This window comes from Babylonia areolata, chromosome 16 (assembly GCF_041734735.1).
Source record: "Babylonia areolata isolate BAREFJ2019XMU chromosome 16, ASM4173473v1, whole genome shotgun sequence".
Classification (NCBI taxonomy): domain Eukaryota; kingdom Metazoa; phylum Mollusca; class Gastropoda; order Neogastropoda; family Buccinidae; genus Babylonia; species Babylonia areolata.
Window position 1 is genome coordinate 7,698,789 of NC_134891.1, and position 12,500 is coordinate 7,711,288.

The 12,500-nt window shown below is 40.5% G+C and overlaps 1 protein-coding gene across 1 annotated transcript in view; it reads right to left on the bottom strand.

Annotated features, from left to right (window-relative positions):
* LOC143291106 (uncharacterized) overlaps positions 1–12,500 on the bottom strand; it is a 34,362-nt gene that overhangs the window by 20,872 nt on the left and 990 nt on the right. The window lies entirely within an intron of this gene.

Genomic DNA, 12,500 nt, shown 5'->3' on the forward strand with positions numbered 1-12,500 from the left:
TTTGCATAAACACACACCCCCCCCTCCCCCACCTCCCATCTTCCTGTTCAACGTCAGTAACTGCAATTGCTCGAAGAGAATTAATTACATTTTTTTCTGCACGAAGTATTTTCTATTTACATTGTGTCCCAGTTAGCACGCAAGTTGAAAAGAATGCACATCTCTCTCTCTCTCTCTCTCTGTCTCTCTCTCTCTCTCTCTCTCTCTCTCTATATATATATAACAACACTTCGTTACTCTGCACTGTAGAATTCAACTGAAGAGAACGGCATAGCTGAAGATAATCACGGAAGCCTTTTTCTCTTTTTTCTTGCTGGAGATGAGTGTTAATTTCCTGAGGGGTGTGTTTTTCATTTCCAAGGGAAAATAAACTGTAGCAGCTGGGTTTTTTTTGTTTTGTTTTTTTTTAGGTGGGGGAAGGGGAGTGGGGGGCTGCTTGTTTATTTATTTATTTATCATATCCCAGACGTCATTTATTCCTTCATACACCGGATTCAAAACAGAAACACATTTAGTAATCAAAGCTTGATGCGCGTAGCAAGGAGAAAACGTCAGATGCCAATACTGATCTCTATTATGCAAGAAAAGGAAAAAAGAAAGAAAGAAAGAAAGACAAAAAAGAGAACGGAAGTAAGAGAAGAGGGAAGAAGAAGAAGAAGAAGAAGAAGAAGAAGAAAAAGAAGGAGGAGGAGGAGAAGAAGAAGAATGAGGAGGAGGAGAAGAAGAAGGAGAAGGAGAAGAAGAAGAAGAAAAAGAAGAAGGGAGGAGGAGGAGAAGAAGAAGAAGAAGAAGAAGGAGGAGGAGGAGGAGAAGGAGAAGAACAAGGAGAAGAAGAAGAATGAGGAGGAGGAGAAGAAGGAGAAGAAGAAGAAGAAGAAGGAGGAGGAGGAGGAGGAGGAGGAGAAGAAGAGAAGAAGGAGAAGGAGGAGAAGAAGGAGAAGGAGGAGGAGAAGAAGAAGAAGAAGGAGGAGGAGGGGGGCAGGAGGAGGGAGTAAGAAAGAGAAGGAGATTAAGACACTGAAGAGATGGAAGGAAGATGACTTTATTTGGAGGAAATTACGTGCATAAAACTGCTCTTGCTAATCACACACACACACACACACACACACACACACACACCACACACACATACACACTCATATATATATATATAATATATATATATATATACAGATGCACACAGACACACACACACAGACAGACACACACACACACACACACACACACACAACACACACACACACACACACACTCATATATATATATATACGGTGTGTATCTGTATATATATAATATATATATATATATATATATAATATATATATATATATATATGGTGTGTGTGTGTGTGTGTGTGTGTGCGTGTGTGTGTGTGTGTGTGTGTGTGTGTGTGTGTGTGTGTGTGGGTGTGTGTACATATATGCTTGTAAACAATCATTTTAGATTATCGCACTGTTAGTCTATTCTATTTTGTTTTTTTTTATCTTCCTCTTTAGTTTATTACATACCACTAAGAATCACTGGGCATCACATTTGCAAAGTGATCAGAACAGAACACAGTGAATATTCAAAGTGACTCTGTTTATATTTTTATGCCCGGTGAGCTTTCGTAATGAATTTTGAGTTGAAAACATTTCAAACTTTACTCATTCTTTTGATGACATCACAATAGATGATCTGAATGAAACAACAGCAAAATGCAAGACAGATACCGCCCCTGACCCAGACAACGTTCGCTACTCGAATATCAAGGAGTTACCGAAAAAAAGAGAAGAAACTTTTCAATCTCTATAAATACAGTTTTCACAATGGACATGTGGACACACAGCTTCTTAAAACCCATACCAAAACCAGGTCAGGACCATCGTCATGTATGCGGCTACCGTATCCTAACCAAGCAAAACACTGCTGGAAAGTTCATGGAACACATAATAGCCAGGAAACTTGCAAGGGATCTTGAAAAGAGACACATTATTCCTTCAAATCAAGGTGGGTACAGAGCAGGTAAGTACATGGGAAAATGCCGCTACTTTCGCATATGAGGTATATGAAGGATTTCAAAGAAGAAATATTAGCAGAGTAACTGACTTGGGAGATGCTTATAATTAAGTTCAGTTTGCACACCTCATGGAGCTCTTACTAAGGTATGGAGTAAATGAGACACTGACAAGATGGATAGCAGCAGCGCTTCAGGAAAGAGCCGTCGTCCTACGCCTCGGAGATTGGATTTCTGCACCTTCTAAACAATCCATGGACTGCCACAAGGGTCTCCGTTCTCTCCTGTCCTCTACAACGTCTACACGAAAGGCCTTGCAGACTTAAACAACAATGGAGTGGCTCGGATGCTTAATGTTTCGAACGATGGCCTAGTCTTTAAAACTTGGAAAGATGCTCAAGAAAAAACTACAGACGTCCAGAAACAACTGAACAATATCGCTCAGTGGTGCAAGGACACAGGATCTTCCATCGATCCAGCGAAATCCCAAACATTGCTGTGCACCCTCGACAACAAAACTACGAGCAAAATTGCCACCAGCTGTCTCTTCAACAGGAATTCCAATCGTGAAACTGTCTACGCTACCTAGGAATACATTTCGACAGGATGCTGACCTTCAGAAAAAACACTAAAAGCACTGTTCCTAAAATGCAAAAAGGGTCTTTCAGTCTTAAAGGCAATGGCAGCCCAAAGGTATCGAACAACGCCACCTCTTCTGGCTATATCAATCACTCGTTCTCAGTGTGATCGACAACGGATTAGAGTTAACACCACTCTCTCAAAGCAGCCTCCTTAAGTTATAAAGACTTGAAAAATAAAACTATGAGAATGGTCCTTGGAACTACGAAAGACACTCCAACGGAGACCATGCGATACCTGCTTGACTTCCTTCAATGCAGGCCAGAGGCAAGTTAGAACAGGCTAATGTCTCCTTCAGAGCGTTAGAAAAGCCTCAAGTCCCACTGCATGATGCAGTTAACCCACTCAGTACGGCCAGTCCTCTCTTCTCCTCTACACAGACCCCTCGGATGTCCAGTGGGTGTCTGAATGACCCAACCTTTAGCTTCCGTCGTCAGAATTGTGGTATTCTTTGTCAGCATTCACCTCTTCAGTATAAGAGCCTTCCGCTTGCAATACTTTGATGGTGGTAATTGGGGTGAAACACTGTTAACGTCTTCTCTTTCGCCGTTCGTATGGAGAGAGTTAAAACCAAAAAGGCAGCCATAAAGAACGCGGAAGATCCTGAATGGGACAGGCAGAAGACACAATCCAGCTGGTATGCCGACCAAAGCACCTGAAAGAAACTTCTTCTTCTTCTTCTGCGTTCACTCGTATGCACACGAGTGGGCTTTTACGTGTATGACCGTTTTTACCCCGCCATGTAGGCAGCCATACTCCGTTTTCGGGGGTGGTGCATGCTGGGTATGTTCTTGTTTCCATAACCCACCGAACGCTGACATGGATTACCGGATCTTTAACGTGCGTATTTGATCTTCTGCTTGCATATACACACGAAGGGGGTTCAGGCACTAGCAGGTCTGCACATATGTTGACCTGGGAGATCGTAAAAATCTCCACCCTTTACCCACCAGGCGCCGTCACCGTGATTCGAACCCGGGACCCTCAGATTGACAGTCCAACGCTTTAACCACTCGGCTATTGCGCCCGTCTACCTGAAAGAAACAAAAAGCGTGGGAGGAAAACCCTGAAACCTCGAACATCTCTTCAAAACAACCATTTCACCCACTCTAGGGAGACATTGTCGGGAATGGCCACAGGGCAAATCTGATGCAGAAGTGAAGCTACTCATAGAAGAAAACAGTAAAGGAGAGGACATCGTCATACACAGATGGCTCAGTCACCAAAGACCAGTTCCTTCGGGGATTCACTAAACTGAAAAAACAATCAGAGAAGAGTATGCCTCATACAAAGTTACAACCTCTAGCCTGACAATGGATATACATCTATTCATACGGCTGGAAATCAACATGTCATGATTCTGACTGTACAATGCACCTCGTACCCCCCCCCCCCCCCCCCCCCCCCCCAAAAAAAAAAAAGAAAAAAAGAAAAAAGAAAAAAAAGAAAGAAAAAAAAAGTGGACTGAGAAGCCCAGAGAGGCATGAGGCAATGCGTAACTTTCAGATTCAAAAGCTTACATGGTTATACTGCCCCGAACATGTAGATGTTAAAGGAAATGAGCGAGCTGACAGGCCTGCATGTAGCGCAACAACAAGCGGTCTTCATCTGGAAAAATCTGAAAACCAAAGAAAAGTAAAAAGAGGAACTAAAAACCCGATACAAGGCCATCACACTAGACAGAGAGAAGAAGCAGCCGTAAGTTTAGCTTGACAGGTAGAGCACGATCCTTAGCAAGTCACACGAATATTGGTATCATTTCCAATCCAACATTGCGCAGATAAAACGGAACAGTCTCTCTGTGCTTTCCCAATTACATTAGACCGAGTAACACGTTAGACACCACGTTCAAGGCATCAGAGATCTTCCACCCCCTCTTGTGGCATATCAGTGGCAATATTATATATATATATATATATATATATATGTGTGTGTGTGTGTGTGTGTGTGTGTGAGAGAGAAGAGCTCTGTGCGTGTACGAGTGCGTATTTTGTGTTTGCATGCATGTTAGTGTGTGTGTGTGTGTGTGTGTGTGTGTGTGTGTGCGCGCGCGCGCGCGCGCGTGCATGCGTGTGTTTGTGGGTGTTGTGGGCATTGTGGCAGCGATGGAATATGGAGATGTGCGTGTGCACATCTTTATTCCATTTTTATTCCACCCTTTTGAGTGATTGACATATATTCCTTTTGAGTGATTGACATTTTCATCTTTCATGAATCTTTCATTTTGGGAACGAACAACAAAACTGTAGGTAAAAAAAAAAAAGTGTGTGCGCGGGGCTGGGGTTGCGAGGATTGTGTGTGTGTGTGTGTGTGTGTGTGTGTGTGTGTGTGTGTGTGTAAGTGTGTGTAAGTGTGTGTAAGTGTGTGTGTGTGTGTGAGAGAGAGAGAACGTTATGAATTGTGAGTGCGTGCGTGCGTGCATGTACATTCTTGTACATAGTCGTATGTATATGAATATGTAATTCTGCAGTGAATGGGGTAGGGTGGGAGGGAGGGGGATGGGGGTGGCTAGGAGGAAGAGGGGAGGGGGGTGGGTGTCGAGTGAAGGGTCAAAAGTGAAGCATCGTTAAAAAGGAAAGGACGGAGAAAGTTACAACAAAAGAATGCAAAAAAGTTTTAGATTTTTTTTTTCTCCCCAGAGTAACAGATTTGTGTTTTAATTCATATACAACACAGAGACGGAGACTATTGCCATGATTTTATGATGAAGTGTACGGAATTTTTTTTTTTTTTTTTCTTTTCCCAAAATGTGCTCTGTGTGTGTTTCGTATGTATCCACAACAGAACAATGTCCTTCGTAAAGACCTCAGAACTCCGAAATATTTTACTGCAAGGCCACCGGCCTGTTCGCAAAGGAGGTACGGTACAATACATCTGAGACACACAAAAAAATACCGAAAATAAAGGGGTGTAATGACCAGCATCATAAACACAACATTTATATAAAGAAATCCATGAAGATATTATCCATAAAGACAACACGAAGCCAAAATTAATGGACTTAGAGTAAGAAGTTACAGAGAGGGAGAGAGAGAGAGAGAGAGAGAGAGAGAGAGAGAGAGAGAGAGAGAGAGAGAGAGAGAGAGAGAGAGAGAGAGAGAGAGAGAGAGAAATTAATACGAATACGAAATGGTTTATTCAGATTTAGGCCAAAGCCCCTAACTGAAGGGGTAAGTCACTATTATATCAATCACACAAACACTTTTCAAAAACACATTGCTTAACATTTCCACTTCTGATGCTTATTGTATTTGACAATCTATGTTGATACTGTAATCTTAGTTATAGCAATAAGCAATCGCTTCAAGGCATTGTAAATGTATAACGCCACATTGCAAAATACAGTTTCATTTCTGGATGAAAGAGAGAGAGAGAGAGAGAGAGAGAGAGAGAGAGAGAGAGAGGAGAGAGAGAGAGAGAGAGAGAGAGAGGCAGAGAGAGAGAGAGAGAGACGCTTCAGACATTATTTATTGACATTGGCCTATCTACAGCCCTTATGTCAAGGGGACATAATACTCAATCGTGTATTGAACGAAAAAAAAACAAACAAAAAAACAAAAAACAAAACAAAAACAAACTATGAACAGTAAATGAAACAATTCTTGTCAATAAGCTTTTCTGGAACAAGGTGAATTAATTGTTTATAGATGCATGTGCCCAATACAAGCACACATACATCATCTTCAACCACACTATCATCTATATCATCAACCTCTACTATTTAGCCTAATTGACAACCACAACAACAAATATAAACTGTGTGTGAGAGAGAGAGAGAGAGAGAGAGGGAGAGAGAGAGAGAGAGAGAGAGAGAGAGACAGAGACAGAGAGAGACAGACAGACAGACAGACAGATCAGTTTCAGTTTCAGTAGCTCAAGGAGGCGTCACTGCGTTCGGACAATTCCATATACGCTACACCACATCTGCCAAGCAGATGCCTGACCAGCAGCGTAACCCAACGCGCTTAGTCAGGCCTTGAGGAAAAAAAAGGTGAATAAATGATAGATAAGCTTACACAAATAAATAAATAAATAATAACTATAATGTAAAAAAAAAAAAAAAAAAAAAAATATTTAGACAGACAGAGAGAGAACGAAATAAACGAAAAATTGATTTTCCGGGGGTACTGAGATAAGTACAGTACAAAGAATGCTTATTTTATTTCCATCCAGCCCTGCAGAAGCCAGCTGCATTGCTCGGACGAAAGAGCCTGGTATGGTCGTAACCCGCTACTGACTGTGTGTAGTGTGGAACTGAACAATGGCGTAGTTCGGTCAATGTAGGCAGTTAGTCACGTGTAACTGTCAAAAAAGTTTAGAACCAAGCAATGCACACTGGCACCTGGGGCACAAACTTAAGAAAGAAAAGCTTAAAAAAAAAAAAAGAAAAAAAAGGAGGGTTTTTTTGTTGTTTTTTTTTTTTTTTTTGGGGGGGGGGAACTTAGGAAAAAGAGAGGAAGAAGTAGAAACAGGGGAGAGACAGGGGGAAGAGAGCGAGAAGAGAAGAGAAAAGAGGAAACGAGAGCAAGAGAGAAAAGAGAGACAAACAACAACAACAACAACAACAACAAAAAAAAAAAAAAAGAGAGAGAAAGAAAATATATAAAGAAATCCATGAAGATATTATCCATAAAGACAACACGAAGCCAAAATTAATGAACTTAGAGTAAGAAGTTACACAGAGAGAGAGAGAGAGAGAGAGAGAGAGAGAGAGAGAGAGAGAGAGAGAGCTAAGAAAGAGAGTGGAGTGATGGCCTAGAGGTAACGCGTCCGCCTAGGAAGCGAGAGAATCTTAGCGCGCTGGTTCGAATCACGGCTCAGCCGCCGATATTTTCTCCCCCTCCACTAGACCTTGAGTGGTGGTCTGGACGCTTAGTCATTCGGATGAGACGATAAACCGAGGTCCCGTGTGCAGCATGCACTTAGCGCACGTAAAAGAACCCGCGGCAACAAAAGGGTTGTTCCTGGCAAAATTCTGTAGAAAAATCCACTTCAATAGGAAAAACAAATAAAACTGCACGCAGGAAAAAATACAAAAAAAAAAAAAAACAAAAAAAAAATGGGTGGCGCTGTAGTGTAGCGACGCGCTCTTCCTGGAGAGAGCAGCCCGAATTTCACACAGAGAAATCTGTTGTGATAAAAAGAATTATTAAAAAAAAAAAATCAGATGGTTTATTCATTTTCAGCTTTATGTCCGATCCCTCACGAAGTAGTCAATGAACATTATGCATAATATAAAACATCGTGCATAATATCAAACAACAGTGGTGGTGTGTCCATCGAGATCGATGATGACCATCGTTGTCATCCAGCTGGGGGATGGGGGGAGGGTGGTGGTGGGGTGTTGGGTGGGGTGGGGGTGGGGAGGATGCTCATGAATCTATCTGTGAATGCGCAGATGGCTGAATAGTCCAATCTCCGCACGAAATGTTCGCTGACAGTTGGGGCAGACAAAGACAGGCATATCATTGTCAGGGAGGCTTGTTTGCCCGTGACTTTCTGGCCTGCCTCTTCTGAACAGCTGCAGCAGTCCTGTTGGCCTCGCACAACTTGGCGCCAAACAACAGTAAATCAATATAACTAACCAACCACGTATAAATACACGCAATTACAGAAACACTACAGTGAATTAAACTTTTTAAAAAATCCCAAACTTTAAAAAAACCAACAACTCCACTTTGTGTAAAAATAGTGACAATTTCCATACATCGGCCAAAATAATGGTAATTTCTCATTTATCATCATTGTCTTGTGGATAATAATAAAAAAATAATAGCAAACTCAGGTTGAAAAAAAATGATATGGTTGTCGACAGTACTTAATTAAGTGACGTGTTTTTCTCTCTAATTCTCCAAACAGCTGGGCAAGAAGCAACAAAATGCACTTCATCTTCGCTACCTTCATTAGACAATGGACAAAATTAAGAAATTGCTAAGTAACATTTCTTTATCTGGGATAATGGTATCTATCTAACTTTGTATCTATGCATCTATCTATCTAGCTAGCTAGCTAGCTACGCACAGACAGGGAATCAAGGACTCAATGAGTCAAATAATTTAACTCACTCAGTACGGCCAGTCCTCTCTTCTCCTCTACACATACCCCTCGGATGTCCTGTGGGTGTCTGAATGACCCAACCTTTAGCTTCCGTCGTCAGAATTGTGGTATTCTTTGTCAACATTCACCTCTTCAGTATAAGAGCCTTCCGCGTGCAATATTTTGATGATGGTAATTGGGGTGAAACGCTGTTAATGTCGTCTCTTTCGCCGTTCGTATGGAGAGAGTTAATTCATGCTAGCCCTCCGGCCTGTAGCCATTTGAGGTGAACAGACATATACATGATCGCATGATAAAGAAGAAGAAGAAGAGAGAGAGAGAGAGAGAGAGAGACAGAACTCGAACTCGAACTTTTTAATGTACATCGGCCTTGGGCCACAATACAAGGAGAGCCATATCAATGGGGTGAGAGAGAGAACTCAGAACTCAGAACTCAGAAATATTTTACTGCAAGGCCACCGGCCTGTTTGCAAAGGAGGTACCTACATACAACTGCGACACACAAAATACCGAAAATAAAGGGGGGAGGGACCAATGTCATGGACACAACATTTCATAACTGAAAAAGTAGACAAAGATTATTGGCTCGTGACATTTCCTTTAACTTTAAGGTTTTTGAAAAGTTATATAATCATGTCATTTCTTCTTCTCTCTTTTTTTTTTTTTTTAAGGCGTAATAAATATACATTGCCACAGAGCGAGTCATGAGCCTGTTTTCATTTTGTAAAAGTAACGCTAAGTCTGTGTGTTCATTTATGTTTCTGGACATTTTCACGAGGTATTTTTCCCTGATTAACTGACACATTGGACATACTAACAGAAAATGGCGTTCGTCTTCTTCAGCGTTGCAGAAAGGGCAGGAGTTTGATCTTATTGTGTATCTTTTGTGCAAATTTATATCACTTATGCCTAGCCTGAATCTAGGGTGTGTGTGTGTGTGTGTGTGTGTGTGTGTGTGTGTGTGTGTGTGTGTGTGTGTGTGTGAGAGAGAGAGAGAGAGAGAGAGAGAGAGAGAGAGAATAAGATTCAGAAAGCTGGGTGTTTTTATTTTTTTTATTCGACTGATAACTCTCTCTCTCTCTCTCTCTCTCTCTCTCTCTCTCCCTCCCTCCCCCCCCCCCCCCACACACACACTCATACACAAACACACACACTTACATACTCACATACATACACAGCGACACACAGGCAGAAAATCGGAAAAGCAATCATGCAACTCCAGTTACAATTGAGGACTCAGTTCACAATGTCATTTGAACAGGAAATTTTCTCTCTTCTTTGTGGCTTTGTCTTTTCAAACTTCTGCGAGTGGAGAATAAAAACCTTACCAATGCATTCACTCTCTGTATTTATCTATTATTAATTAATTTATTTATTTACTTATTTCTTTTTATCTTATTCATTTTTTTTTTGTTTTGTTTTTGTTTGTTTTATTTTGTTTTGTTATTTTATTTTATTATTTCATTTATTTATTTATTTATTTTTTAATTCTTTTTTTCTCAAGGCCTGACTAAGCGCGTTGGGTTACGCTGCTGGTCAGGCATCTGCTTGGCAGATGTGGTGTAGCCCCGGTATATGGATTTGTCCGAACGCAGTGACGTCTCCTTGAGCTACTGATACTAATACTGATACTGATCACTCTCTGAACACTGCTACGATACTTTTTTTTTAATTGCATATGCCATGAACTTCGATCAGCAATGCTGTTTGGAATGCTTCTAAAACTCCACAGTCACTACAAAGGAATTGTTGTCGTTTTAATGTTAAATCAATGGCATCGGACCAAAAAAAAAAAAAAGAAAAAAGAAAGCGAAGATATTATAAAACAAACAAACGAACGACGTAAACACCAACACTAGGAAACGAAAGAAAAATTATACAACAGGCCAGTAACTGAGTTGAATGAAACAAAAGCGAAGAAATGTAATACATGAGATAGAAAAGAAAAAAGAAAAAAGAAAAAGAAAAGAAAAACAAAAAAAACCCAAACAACAACAACAACAACAACAACAACAAAAAAACCGGGCAAACAAGGAAAACCAAAGAACCAATAATAAAAGTGAAAACTTTCTCATCTGCAAGTTATGTGTAATGCGAATTTTTTTTTTTTTTAAACAATAAATCTCTCTTAAAGCACTGTCTTCATTTCAACCACAGCCCATTCTTTCTATGTACTACTAAAACAGCGAGAACGCAAACAACAACAACAACAACAACAAAAACACACACAAACACACACACACACACACACACACACACACACACACACACACACACACACACACACACACACACACACACACACACACACACACAAAGAAAGAGAGAGAGATAGAGAGATTCAAAGATTCAAAAACTTTATTACTCAAGGATAAAGATTTTCGGCATTGCCTAATCTTCCAATCTGTCCTTGTGACAACAAAAACAATAACGACAAGACACAACAATAATAAGAAAGGTAAATTATACTACTATTGCTACTACTACTACTACTACTACTACTATCACTGACCACTACTGCTACCACCATCACCCCTACTACTAATGATAATAATGATAATCAACACACCATCAACATCATTATGAAAAGAAAAAAAAAAAAAGATTAAGGGAACACAGTCACACACTCACACAACCACCCACCCTCCCACCCACATATGTACACACTCATCTCCAAACACACACACCCTTATGCACATTACATATATGCACATATACACACATGCATGCACATGTCTGCATGTATATATGATAGTCAGTCGTGTCCGACTATGACCATCAGAACAGCAGAGGAGGCAACTGCTGTTCCGACTATTTGGGCTAGAATTTGATTATAGTGGAGAGTGTCTTGCCCAAGTTACATCCCCACTCTCTCGGCCAAGAGGGTTTTAGGACAGTCGGCGTTGGAATGGTTCCAAAAGGCCAACTAGCCCACAAGGCTGCAGCACTAAGAGCCAGTGCAATTTTGCCTCTTAGTTTGAGAGTCATAGTCCTTCACAAAAGACTAAGCTATAAATGGTTTCCCATTGACTGGAGAAACCATTGATAATACAGCTCTCACTTTGCTGTTGGCCCAAATGTAAACTTATGTCAATCTGTGATATAACATGTACATACATATATGTATACATAAACATATTTAGGTATCAAATCATAACGCAGCACAAAACAAGCCATATTGTAGTACATTAGCAGATACTGAAAAAAAGAAAAAAAGAAAAAAAAATCAATATTGATAGGCATGAAGTAAAGGGGTTATTAATGAAGACTATCTAATTAATCACCACACAGAATACAGGAAAGAGGCCCGACTGAAATGAGAAATAGATAAAGAGAACAGAGAATCATAGATATGTCACTGTACATCTTCAATAGTGATGACAATTCTGATGCTGATGTGGCAGGCAATAACATCCAAGAGAGACAGACAGACAGACAGAGAGACAGAGACAGACAGAGAGACAGAGAGAGGGAGAAATGCGAATGGTTTTATTCATCAGGTCGTGGCCCCTCATGAAGGGGGTAAGTAAACATAATAATTTATAGCATTACAATATTCGAGAACCAAAAAAAAATCAAAACTTCAACAAATTAATATACTACAAATAAGAAACAATATAGTTCATGAAATACTACTGACGAGGTTATAATTTCTCTAAATTTGAATGCTTTATATAAGAAACATGATAGATTACGTACGTCACGCTGACTAGTGGATGACATCAAGAAGACATTACTTAAAGGCGCATGGATGAGAGAGAGAGAGAGAGGGAGAGAGACAGACAGAGACAGAGAGACAGACAGACAC